Source organism: Notamacropus eugenii, chromosome 4, assembly GCF_028372415.1.
Source record: "Notamacropus eugenii isolate mMacEug1 chromosome 4, mMacEug1.pri_v2, whole genome shotgun sequence".
Lineage (NCBI taxonomy): Eukaryota > Metazoa > Chordata > Mammalia > Diprotodontia > Macropodidae > Notamacropus > Notamacropus eugenii.
In genome coordinates this window covers 449,253,066-449,266,423 of record NC_092875.1, presented here as the reverse complement: position 1 = coordinate 449,266,423, position 13,358 = coordinate 449,253,066, and the positions used below count along the sequence as shown (strand labels likewise).

General features: G+C 41.2%; 1 long non-coding RNA gene across 2 annotated transcripts in view; it reads right to left on the bottom strand.

Moving 5' to 3' along the window:
• LOC140501963 (uncharacterized) overlaps window positions 1-3,225 on the bottom strand; it is a 71,575-nt gene extending 68,350 nt beyond the window's left edge. For both annotated transcript variants that reach the window (XR_011966459.1, XR_011966458.1), the window contains exon 1: window positions 2,956-3,225. This is a non-coding gene — a long non-coding RNA (uncharacterized lncRNA). The remainder of the gene's footprint in view (window positions 1-2,955) is intronic.
• Window positions 3,226-13,358: the final 10,133 nt, after the last annotated feature.

Genomic DNA, 13,358 nt, shown 5'->3' with positions numbered 1-13,358 from the left:
AAATTTAGAACTCAAAATCTTACAAAAATGAATGTTGAAAACTAAAAATAATTATTTTTTTTTTTTTAAAAAGCTGGGGGAATGGGAGAAAATGGAGAATTCCTCAGTACAACTTGGTAAGAAATAAAGAGATGGCTGGTCTGAATGCCCACCTTAAATGGAAGGTATGGAAGGTGCCATGCAATCAGAAGGGGTGGTGAGTGTGAATTCCAGCCTGAAGTGATCTTCCAGAATGCAGAGGACTTCAAATATCTCTATTAAAGTCATTGAAAATCATGGCATGATCGGTTCCTTTCCCATATGTCAGTTCACCAGTCAATAGTTTACTACTTAAGAGTTTATTGAGGTCTTTTATTTTTTCCCCAAATTTATTAATTTATTTGTTTTCAGTTTTCAACAATCACTTCCATAAGTTCCAAATTTTCTCCCTCTCCCTCCCTAAAACAGCATGGAATCTGATATGGGCTCTACACATACATTCCTATTAAACACATTTTCATGTTAGTCATGTTGCATAGAAGAATTAAAATGAATGAGAGAAACCATGAGAAAAACAAAACATAACAAAGAAGAACATAGTCTGCTTCATTCTGTGTTCTGACTCCACAATTCTTTCTCTGGATACAGATGGCATTTTCCCTCAAGAGTCTTTTGGGAACGTTTTAAGTCCTTGCATTGCTGTGGAAGGCTAAGTCTATCAGAAACAGTCCTCGAACCTGTGGTTGTTACTATGTATAATGTTTTCCTGGCTCTGTTCACTTCACTCAGCATCAGTCCATATAAACCTTTCCAGGTTTTTCTGAAGTCTGCCTGTTCATCATTCTTATAGCACAATAGTATTCCATTATATTCATATATCACAACTTGTTTGGCCATTCCTCAATTGATGCACATTCCCTCAATTTCCAGTTTTTGGCCACCACAAAAAGAGCTGCTATAAATATTTTTGTACATGTGGGTCCTTTTCCCATCTTTGTGATGTCTTTGGGATACAACTCTAGGAGGGGTATTTCTGGGTCAAAGGGGAGGTCTTTTATTTTTAGACCCCACTCAGTGAGCCTTCCATAGTGACAATGTGTAACCAAAGTCCATTAGCATGAGATTCTGTCCTCATGGGTAGAGATCAATGTCCTATGCCTGTATGAGGAGGTGGGATAGAGATAGTGAGAGCAGAAGAAAAGAAAGATTCCAGCTTCTATCTTCAAGAGAGATGTTCAATGTCAACATCTCTTCACAACACTGAAAAAGGAGAAAGATGCTTGGAAGAAATTTATTTTAGATGAGATGGTGGTCTATTATGTCTTTGTCCTCAGAATTAATCCCTGTCATAGAGAACTTTCCTCAGTGTGAGATCTGTGATTTTCTCTCCCTTTGTTAATCTTACATCTCACTCCCATTGAGAAAGCACCTTCACTCTGTATTATTCAGTATATATTCATATATATTCCTCTTAATATCTGTTTTGCTATCAACTTGAGTTTCTTTGCTATTTGCTATGTGTACTCACTGTATAATGAATTTGGTGGAAGGGCTGTCTACAGTTTTCCTGATCTATATCTTGCTATTGGACCCAGATGGCTCAGGAGGAGAAAGGGAAGCTGGTGACTTTTCACAGCCCTCCTTCACTTAAATCCAATTCACTTGCAAGTTATGGCATCATCTTCCTGATGAGGTCCTTTGTGAGAATGTAGGACAAACAGCAAAAAGAAGAAGCCACACACATGCTCTCCCCTCCCTTGCTACGAAAGAAAAATTGTTTAGCAAAAACATTAGTGTAGTGTGTGTGCCCTTCAGCACTCTCATCCTCTATCTCAGCTAGGTGGCACAGTGGTTAGAGTACTGATGTCAGAACACCTGAGTTCAAATCCAGCCTCAGACTCTTGTTAGCTGGGTGACCCTGGGTAACTCATTTAACTTCTTTCTGTCTCAGTTTCCTCATTTGTGAAATGGAAATGGAAATGACAATTATCTGGGGCCATCTTCAGTTGTCCTGATGAGTATCTGGCCACCGCACCCAAATGCCTCAGGGGGAGAAAGCCCTTCCTCATTCAAATCAAAGTCAACTGCAAGTCATGTCATCATCTTGATGCCATGGTCCTCTTCAAGAATGAAGGACAAATATAATGACAATTATCTTCCAGGCTTATTGGGAGGATGAAACAGGATACTATTTGTAAAGCATTTTGCAAACCTTACAGCATTGTAGAGATGTTAGCTAATGTTGCCACCACTCTTATTACTGTCATCTCTCTAAGGAAATGAGGAAGGTCCCACTTAAGGTTTTACACATAATGTCCTCTGTCTAGCTTCCTCCACTAGGTTGTTCCCTTTAAACCAAGTTCCTCATGGCTTAGGGCGGGGGCTGGACCTCTGCAAGCAAGCTTGCTCTTAGCTAGACTGCCTCCTCCTGAGCCATCCAAGGGGAGGAGAACCTCTGTATCTACCTTTTAACAAGGATCTTGATTGAGAATTCTCCTTTACACCAGAAATACTACCTTCACCGAGAGAAAATGCATTTGCCTAAAGGGATATTTTAATAACAAACTAAGGAGACCTGACAGAAAGGTCCTCCAAGGGATGCAGAAAAAACAAGAAGTTAGTTCTTATGATAACCACGGATCTTCAGCTCAAAGGAAGGGGCCTTAGAGACCACCTCGTGTAGCTCATTTTATAGATGAGGAAGCCAAGGCCAGAAAATGAAGGGCTTGCCCAGGGTCCCACAGAGCCAGGATTTGAACTCAAATCCTCTTAATCCAATAGTGTGTCCACTGAATCTTATCAAGTAATGAGTTAGAAGGAAGGCTCAGGATACAGATGAGGAATGAAGGCTCAGGGAGCTTTTAAAAGGTTGTTACTGCCCTTAAAAGGCACTGGAGTGAACCTGGGAGGACAACCAAGCATTCTGGACAGGGCATCTGTGGCCCTTCTGCCAAATGACGAGCTGAAGGAACTTACCTAGAGCTATTCCGGGAGCCTGGGCAGCCTCGGGCTTGCTTTGCCCTGTGGCAATGTGGTGGTTTTTTCTCCAGTTCCCAGTTGGTCATTATGTGACCCTTGTGACCGCATGGCAGGAACACTCCCAGCAGCCTGAGCCTGGCAGCCCCAGCCCTGCGTCTGTGGGAACTGGAACCTGTTACACAGCCTTCTCCCTACCCCACCCCCTCACAGTCTATAATGCTGCATGGGGAAAGCACAAGAGAGTCTGGCTCCCTGGCCCCGGACAAGTCTGCCCCACCAGCTTTGAAGGGACAGGATATGTCTTGGATCCTGTCCACTGGCTGCTGTGACTTAAGAATTATGAAAACATAATAGGGGTGTGTGTGTGTGTGTGTGTGTGTGTGTGTGTGTGTGTGTGTGAGAGAGAGAGAGAGAGAGAGAGAGAGAGAGAGAGAGAGAGAGAGAGAGAGAGAGAGAGAGAGAGAAGAGGAGAGGTTACATATTGAGGGAATTTCCAGTATTTCACATTTATCTAAGGTTTCAGTCTTTGTGAGGTGGAGGAAACCTTAGAAGCCCAGAATGATCCTTTTCCAAATGAAGGATTTAAAAATTCAATAACTTTCCCAAATTCTCCCAGCCACGGTTGGAACCCAGGTGTTCTAACTCTTAATCCAGCTTTCTTTTCACCACCCCAGTATGAGAAGAAACTCCAGTTACTTGTTTTTGAGTCTCTGACACTTACTAGTGATATGTGACCCTGGGCAAAACATTTAGCCTTTGCTTACCTCAGTTTTCTCATCTGTAAAATGGAAATAATAATAGCACCTACTTCCTCAATATTGCTGTGAGGAGCAGTATGCTTAATACCGTACCTGGTACATACTGAGTGCTACATGTTACCGTTCAGTCGTGTCTGACTCTCTGTGACCTGTCTGGGGTTTTCTTGGCAAAGATACTGGAGTGGTTTGCCATTTCCTCCTCTAACTCATTTTACAAATGAGGAAACTGAGGCAAACACGGTTAAGTGACTTGCCCAGGGTCCCACAGCTAGTAAGTGTCTGAGGCTAAATTTGAACTCAGGTCTTCATGACTCCAGGTCTGGTGGTCTATCCACTAGGCTGCCTAGATGCCGTACATGCTCTGTAAAGATCAGCTATTTCTATTATCTCTAAGATGTCACTCTTGAGAAATGTGGCAATCTAAGAATTCTCTGCTATCTTCTCTCCCCACGCTCCTCCTGACGGCAGTCCAGTCATTCTCAGCATTCAGTGGCCATCCTCTCGGGATTCCCTGCCCTCCAGGCTAGGACTCGGAGGGCCTCTCGTATTTCTCAGGAGGGCGTTCTGAAATGTCCACAACATGCTTCAGCCTACTTCCGAAAACTCAATTTCAACATATGTCATTGTCTTCTGATTTTTCTTATTTTAGCTTTTCTAGAAAAATTGGATATATATATGTGTATATATATATTATATATAGGTATAGATATACATATACATATATTAGCTATCTTCTGCTTCTTTTTTGTTTGGAAAACAAGAGCTTATTTTCTTCACATTGATTTTTTCGACCAGATATTTGATTTCCTTAGTATGTGGAACTCCCAGCAAGAAAATCCCTTCTATCAATGCAGATCAGCAACTTCTTTGTACCTTAGAGTCTGAGAAAATTGCCTTTAGCCCTGAGAGGTTCAGAGGACTCCTCCAGTGTGAAGTGACGCCAGCGAGAATCAGATACAGGATCTGAACCCACGCTTTCCTGATTTTAAGACGGCTTCCATTACTCCAAACCGTCTTTCTTCACAGTGACGTATTTATGTATAGTATTAAAATATTAAAGCAAGGACTAAAATTAGGAGATAAGGCAAAAATATTGGTACAAATAAAGTCTTAAGAATTCAACTCAAACAACAGTAGTTCCTGACTTTCCACTTTAATACCAAAATTGTGAATTTTCTTAATAAAACAACAAACTTAGATTTGTTGACACTTTTGCTGATGCCTTTTCTCTTTATATCACAGTTCTGTGGTCTTGAAGTCAGGAAGACTCCTCTTTGTGAGTTCAAATCCAGGCTCAGACATGTACCAGCTGTATGCCCCTGGGTAAATCACTTCACCCTGTTTACCTCAGTTTCCTCATCTGCAAATTGAGCCGGAGAAGGAAATGGCAAACCATTCCAGTACCTTCGCCAAAAAAAAAAAATCCCCAAATGGGGTTACAAAGAATGAGACATGACTAAAATGACTCAACAACGACTCTGGAAATACTATCCAAGTTAGCCCCCAAGCTCTGGAATTGAACCAGAAAAATCATTCCACAAAAACAGATGATACAGAGGTCACAGATGACAATGTACGCAGTAGTCAGCATTTGCAGATCCCTACTGCTCAGGCAAGAGGAGAGGGACATAAGTCATCATTTACCTTCCAGTATGAAAATTGGTTATTATAATCACTCAGAGCTTAGCTTCCTCTGAGAGTTCTTTTCATTTATGTCATTGTGGTCATTGTGTATATTACCATTTTGATTCTGAATCAGTAAATACAAATCGTCCCACGTTTCTCTGAAATACCAAAAACAAGAACATTTATGCCACAGTTATATGTGCCAGGTACTCCACTAAGTGCTTTATGGTTACAATGTCATAGGATCTTCACAACAACCCTGCAAGGTAGGTGCTTTTATTATCCCCATTTTACAGATGAAACTGAAGCAAACAGAGTTTAAGTGATTTGCCCAAGATCACACAGCTAGTAAGTGTCTGAGGCCAAACTTGAACTCAGATCTTAGGTTTAGGTAGTGTAACCATGAGCAAATTCACAGGCAAAATCTCCTGGACTTTGTTATCCTCAGGAACTCATCATTCTGCAAGAGAGAATCAACTCTACCAACTCTCACCTCCTCAGATTTCCCACCCCTGCTACAGGACTTCCTCATGCCCTTGAGTAAACCCTCCTGAAGTGGCCCTTTTCAGTTTCTTTTAATGCCATGTCTTCCCCTATTAATCTCATTAAGTTCCTTACTGTCAGATGCCTCTCTTTGTTTCCCCAGTTTTTAGCACAGAGCCTGGGACACAGTCAGCACTTAATAAATGTTTACTGGCTAATATTTATTGAAAGTTCTGAGAGTATAAAAATGTTTAAAAAGAAAACAAATGAAGGCTTACATTCTGGGAATAGAGAAAACAAAACATGTTGTTGCAGGTAAGTGCAAGGTAATTTTAGGAAAGACAGCACTGACTGAGGGAAGGAGGCAGGGGAGGTTGTATGGGATCAATGTCACCTGGACAGAGCATTGAAGGAAAACAAGAACTCTGAGAGGTGAAAGATTGGACATGACTGTTTGATTTGATAAATCCAAAGACCACCCCCCAACTCCCGCCCCAGCTACTAAGGGTAAGTGCACTATTTGACCAAAACTGCTGAGAAGACAGGAAAGACCATACATAGCAAAAGCTAAGATAGCAACATCTCACACCACAGACCAAGATGTGCTCCTATTGAAACATGGTACTACGGTGTGCCAGGCACTGTGCTAAGCTCTACAAATATCATCTCCTCTAATCTGCAAAAACAACCCTGAAAAGTAGGTGCTATCATCATCCCCATTCTATAGTTGAGGAAACCGAGGCAACCAGAAATTACATGATTTGCCCAAGATCACACAGCTTAGCAAACGTCTGAAGTCAGATTTGATCTTAGGTTTTCCTGACTCCAGACCCAGAACTCTATCCACTCCCCGATCTAGCTTCTTCAAAGCAAAACGAATTAAAAGAGTAAGGAAGAAATTATCTTTCACAATTATGAATGAGAGAACAGTTCTTAACTGATGAATAGAAGTAATTATAGTCATTGATAAATCATGTATGATAAATGATCACAGTCATGATAAAATGAATAATTTTGATAATAAAAAATGTTGTTTTAAAGTTTTATACAAACAAGTGCCACTAGAATTAGAAGGGAAGCAGGTAACTGGACAAAAAATACAAAACAAAACAATTAACTTTGCAGTAAATTTCTCTGATAGAAATCTCATTTCCAATATATACAAAGAACTAATTCAAATGTTTAAGAATTAGACACGTTCTCCAGCAGATAAATGGTCAGAAGTTATTACATTTGCCCACTCGCTGGTCTGTCTGACACAAGTCTCTCCCCACTCCAGTCCATTCTACCCTGATTTACTAAAGCACTTTTCCTGAAAGGTAGGTCTGATTGTCTCACACCCCCACCCCAAGACAGACAGACAGACAGGCAGGCAGGCAGGCAGGCAGGCAGACACACACACACACACACACACACACACACACACACACACCCCTCCAGGGACTCTCTAACACCTCTAGGATCAAATATAAAATCTTGTTTAGAGCTCAGAGCTCTTTATACCTTGACCCCCTTCCCTATCCTCATCCCATCCCTTTCCAGTTTTCTTACTTATTTACACCTCCCTCACCCCCATCACTCTGTGATCCAGTGAAATTGGCCTCTGCTTTTCCTCCAACAAAACACTCCAACTCCTCACTCTTGGGATTTTCATTGGGAGTGGGCTCTCGCCCCTGTGGATGCCTGGAATACTCTCCCTCCACATTTCTTTCTGGCTTTCCTGGCTTCCTTCAAATCCCACCTAAAATGCCATCTTCTCCAGGAAGCCCTTCTCAATCCCTCTTAATTCTCATGCCTTCTCTCTTAATTATTTTCGATTTATCCTTTATATAGCTTGTTTGTACACAGTTATTCGCATGTTGCTTTCCCCATTAGACTGGGAGCTCCATGAGGGCAAGGACTGTCTTTCGCTTTACTTCGTATCCCCGGGGCTCAGCACACTGCCTGGCATATAGTGGACACTTAGTAAATGTTTACTGACCACCTGACCCCAAGAGGATGAGCAGGCAGTTTCCAAAGGAAGAAATGTAAGCTATCAATAATCACAAGAAAAAATGCTCCCAATGACTAATAATTAGAGAAATTCAAATGAAAGAGACTCGGAAGTTCTGCTTCGTACCCACAGGATTGGCAAAGTTGCCCCCCAAAAGGGGGAAATGACAAATCCTGGACAACAGAAACGTTAATGCTCTGTTGATAGAGATGTGAATGGGTACAGCCATTCTGAAAAGCAGTTTGGAATGATGCTCTCCAGTGCGTGTAGGCTTTGACCCAGCAATACCATTACTAGACCTATAACCTGCAGAGATGAAAGAAAGGGAAACAAAGCCCTCCACAAGCATACAGTAATACTTACTGAAATGCTTTTTTATAAAGGCAAAGAACTAGGAAAGAAGGAGACCAGTGTAAAGTGCCTACCATGTGCCAGGTGCTTTACAAACACGATCTCATCTGATCCTCACAACAACCCTGAGGGGTACATACTATCATTATCCCCATTTTACATTTGAGGAAACTGAGGCAAACAGAAGCTAAGTGACTTGCTTAGGGGGACTGAGACTGGATCTGAACTCTGGTCTATCCTGATTCTAGACCCTATCCACTGCACCATCTGGCTGCCTTGATTAGAATCTAAACTAGAAACTAAAGAGTTACCATGAATTGGGGAATGGTAGGAAAATATATGGCAAATAAATAAAAAAAAAACACTTTCAGAGAACCCTGGGAAGACTTGAATGAACCGATTCGGAATGAACTAAGCAGGACCAGGAGAGAGATTTATACAATGACAATGATGTCATAAAGACAAATAAACTGAAAAATCTGAGAGCTCTGATGAATGCAATGACCAGCTGTGATTCTAGGCGAGTGGTGAGGAAGCACGCTACCCGCCTCCTAGCGGAGCAGTAATGGACTCCAGGTGCAGAAGGAGACCTACTTGGGGAGGACAGGGACAATTGCCTGACTATGCAAATCTGCTGTAGAAATTTTTTGTTTTTATTTTGTTTTTTCCCTCTCCCCCTGGGGTAAGGTGGGAGGGAGAAAAAAATATACATTTTTTTTTTTGCTAATTGAAAAAAAAGATATATTTTTAAAATAGGAAGTGTATGGCAGGTATGAGGGACAGTTTATACCATGGAGCAGAAGGTAAAATGCTAAATCAAGTGTTTCTGAAGTCAGTCCTTTGGGTGGTATTTCAAGGCTTTCATTCATTCAAGACAATTTTAAGCACATATTTTGTATAAGATCTCCGAGGGACTGCAAAGAAAAAAATATATGTTTCTCATTCTCAAAAAGCTTGACATCTTGTGGGAGAAAGAAAACATATGCACAAAGATTCTAAGACAAAACAGAACTAAATTTAGAGTTAAAAGAGACTTTAAAGTCCATCCAATCCAAATCCCCAGTTTTTCAGAAATAGGTGAAATGAATGGCCCTGGTCACACTGAGGTAAGTGACAAGAAGCAGAGCTGGGGTTTGAATAAGGGTCCTCTAACCTCAATGCTCCCAATACTCATTGCGGTGTGATACTAAGGGTTACTAAGAAAAACTAAGTGCCGGGAGAGTTCAGAAAAGGGAGAGCTTGTTCTCATGTGAGCTGATAGGGGAATTCTCCCTGGAGTATGTGGCCCCTGAGCTGAGGCTGGACAAATGGGCAAGCTGAGATCCTGGGGAAGATAGAAAGAGCGTAAGGGAAATGAGGAATGTATTTGGAAGACAGAAAGCATTCTAGTTTATTTGTGGACTAGGGAGGAAACTGGAGTCAGATTGTTCAGAATGCTTCACTGGCTCCCCATCAATGACTGAAGAGTTCAAACACTCGGGATCAGAATTACACTTTTGGAAGAGTGACCTGGCACTGATGTGTAGGATGAACTGGAAGAGAAAGAGAAGAAAGGAGAGAGGTTAGAAAGCTATTGTAATGTTCCAGGTAAGAGTCTGGGCAACTGGGTGGAGTCATAGTGCATCAAATGCAAGGCCTGGAGTACTGCAGACTCATCTCCCTGAGTTCAAGTCTGGCCTCTGACACTTACTAGGTGTATGACCCTGTTTGCCTCAGTTTCCTCATCTGTAAAAAGAGCTGGAGAAGGAAATGGCAGACCACTCTAGTACCTTTGCCAAGAAAGCCCCAAAGGGGGTCATGAAGACTCAGACACAAATGAACACCAGCAGATGACAGTCTACCAGAATTGACAGTCATGGGAATGAATAACAAGGAGGGGACAGAAGATGTAGATTTATCACTTTAAGTTTGGGAGAGGAGGAAAAGGAGGGAAATGAAACAAAAAGAATGAGTCCATGGAATGTTTTCCTGCGGATAAGAGAAAATGGAGATTAGATACTCAAAGGGGTAAAGAAAAGGGGGAAAAACTGAAAATATAGAGATTGTGCTAAAAGAAGAGCTACTCATTTTTATTGAAAATCTAACTACATAATTCCTGAAAATCAGTGTTTGGGATGCCCTCCCATATGCTAAAAAGGCCCTCCATAGTCTCCTAAGATAAACAAAATAACTCCTCTGAGCCCAAAAGCAGCTGTCATTATTCTCTCGTCCCCCAAGGACAAGAGTTATGAAACAAGCTTGCTCCAAAGTGCAGGCTGGAAGAGGAAACAACATCTTGTAATCTTCAGACTTGAAGCCAATGACCCAGAAGATGAGTCTGAATATCCTGAAAAACAATCTCTTACCTCAGACGTCACTAAAACCAGAGATTTGTTTCCAGCAACACAAAGCACAACATTCAATGAAAAGGCTTCCCTGCTCTTCTGGGAGTCTAAATCAGCCAAAGCCCTTGGAAAATATGAAGAGAAAAAAGGAGAAAGCATTGGGAAACTTGGACGAATAAGAACTACAGATGCATATATTTAGAAACTTTGCTAACTTTCTCAGTCTTTGCCCTTACTAATCTAATGAACTGCGTATGGTACAACTAAATACTGGTTGGGGCTTTCATAGCTTTCTTATGACTTATTGAAGTGGGAAAGACATTTCGATTGTAACGATGCTGCTGGGTCAAAGAGATTTTTTTCTTGCACCAGAATGGCTCCAGAGCTTTGCACCAGATGGCTGGTCAGCTCAGCCTTCCTGGTGGAGTTGGGGTCCTCACAAGTGAATGTGAACAGAATTAGTGCAACTTCTGGCATCTTGGATTCCATGAAAAGATCAAATCTTCCCCATCGAGAAGATGTATTTCCACCCTCTCTCAAAACAATAACATGAGCTAGAAAAACATTGCTTATGTGACCTTCTGATTGCCTGCTTATTAAATGACACCAATGGGAAAAGTGAGGATAAAAATGTACAGAAGAGGGAGGCGGGCTGTGGCATGGATTGGTGCATATGCTGTCAGACTCTGTTAATGTGTTGGTTGGTTTTGCTGAACTAATTTTTCTCCTTTTTTCTTCTTTGTTATAAGAAATGGTCCTTTGGGCAGAGTCCCAAAGGGAGGAATATGTGTATGTGTATGTGTATATGTATGTGTGCATATGTAAAGTTAAAGGTAATGAAAAAATTAATTATTATCAGTGATTTAAAAAAAACAACCTAAAATGATGGCAAACACAGTGGACAGTGTTTCAGGAGACATGGTCACTAGTCCCAGAGCCTCCATTAACCTGCTGAGAAGTCTTGGACAAGTAACTCCAGATCTGTTTCTCATGTGTTAAATAAAGAAATTTGACCAGACAATCCCTAAGTTCTTTCCTGAGCTAAGATTTTTAAACTGTTCTGTTCTTTTTTTTTGAGTTAGCACATACATGATCTGAAGTTCAAATCCCATTATACCATACTTCATCAGCCTGAATGCACATGCCTGATGACCAAAGATTTCAGAAACTAAGTGGAATTTGACTTCTGCCTTGGAGTCTGCCTGGGAATACTAAAGAGATCTAAGTTGCTCCTCCCTAAGCGAGGCATGGTGTCGAGGCATGGAGGGAAGAGAAAGGAGGAAGAGGACAATCCCGCAGTACTGTCATTGATAACCTATGTCTGGGCACCAAAGTTTAGAAAGGATATTGTTAAATCCAGTTCAACCAGGATGGTGAAAGGTCTTGAGACAGCACCATATGAGAGTCAATTGAAGAAACTGGGGATCTTTAGCCTGGAAGAGAAAACACTAAAGTGGATCTGTTCTCATAGAATGCGAGGCTTGGAGTCAGGAAGATTCATCTAAATCACTGGTTAGTGAATGTTTTAATGGTCACTCAGCCTGACCAATTTGCTCCCAGGAAGCTGAATGGGTTAGGAGACACTGGAAATTATTATATTGGGAAGAAAAGATAATAGCTAATTTGATGTCTCCCTAAAACTCAACATGTCATATTGAATAAAACATCTTTCCTCTAAACCAGCTCTTCCAACTACTTCTTTATTTTTGCTAATGTCACAACCAGTCTGCCAGTTACCTAGACTCAAGACCTCCTAGCTTTCTTCAACCATTCCCTTCCCCTACCTCAGTCACTATGTTCAGTCACCAAATCTTTTCAATTCTTTCAAAATACTTCTTAAACCCATCCCTTTCCTTCCATTCTCATTGCTACAGCTTTAGGTCAAACATTTATCTGCTTACACCTAAACTACTATAATACCTCAACTAGGAACCTTATTCTTTTCCATTAGCTTTATTTTCAAATATGGAGAACGATCCTTTATAAAAATTGTCTCTCCAACCACTGAAAGAAACCTTCATTCAAGAAAGTGAATGCTTCTCCATTGCCTTAGCCTAGCACCCCAGGTCCTCCACAACCTGGACTTAATTAACATCAGCCTTTCCCAACTCACTTCTCACTACTGCCTAAAATGCTCCTGGCGTGTCTTATGCTTCCCTAAATGTGTCTTATGCAATCTGGCCTTTGATCACACCATTCCTTCCACTTCAAAGGCCCTCCCTGCCTCCTCTGAATATGTTGAAATCCTGCCCCTTTTGTCAAATCTCATCTCCAATCTCATCGCCTCTTTGAAGGTCACCTTCCCTGGTCACCCTAGAGCCAAGGAATCATTCTCCTCTATAAACTCCTATAGGTCTTTTAATGCCTGATCTGTTTGATTATTTCTTTGGATTTTTGTTTTGTTTTATTTTCATTTGTTTTTGTGGCCTTGATCCTTAGAGGCACAAAGAATGGTCTAGACAATGAGAGTTTCAGGAGTTATCTGTTGATGCATTCTCTTATTTTCCCAACTATATTATATAATTTAGGCTTAGCATATAACCTAACCCATAATATCACAGAATCACTGGGCAATGTCAGAGAACCTTCTAGTCCAAACCATCCCTGAAGAATTCCTTGTATGACATAGATAGCCAACGTGGCATAGTAGATAGAGAGTTGGCCTTGGAGCCAGGAAGACCTGGCTTACAGACATACTGCCTGTAGGACCCTGGGCAAGTCACTTATGCTGCCAATGCTTAATAGAGAAGGTACCAACTTGGATCAATGGAGAGAATTTCCTCATCCAGGAATTCCTTATACAAATGAAACCACAGGTTTAGTCTCTATCTCTGTCTATAACATATCTGGCAAATGGTCATCGAG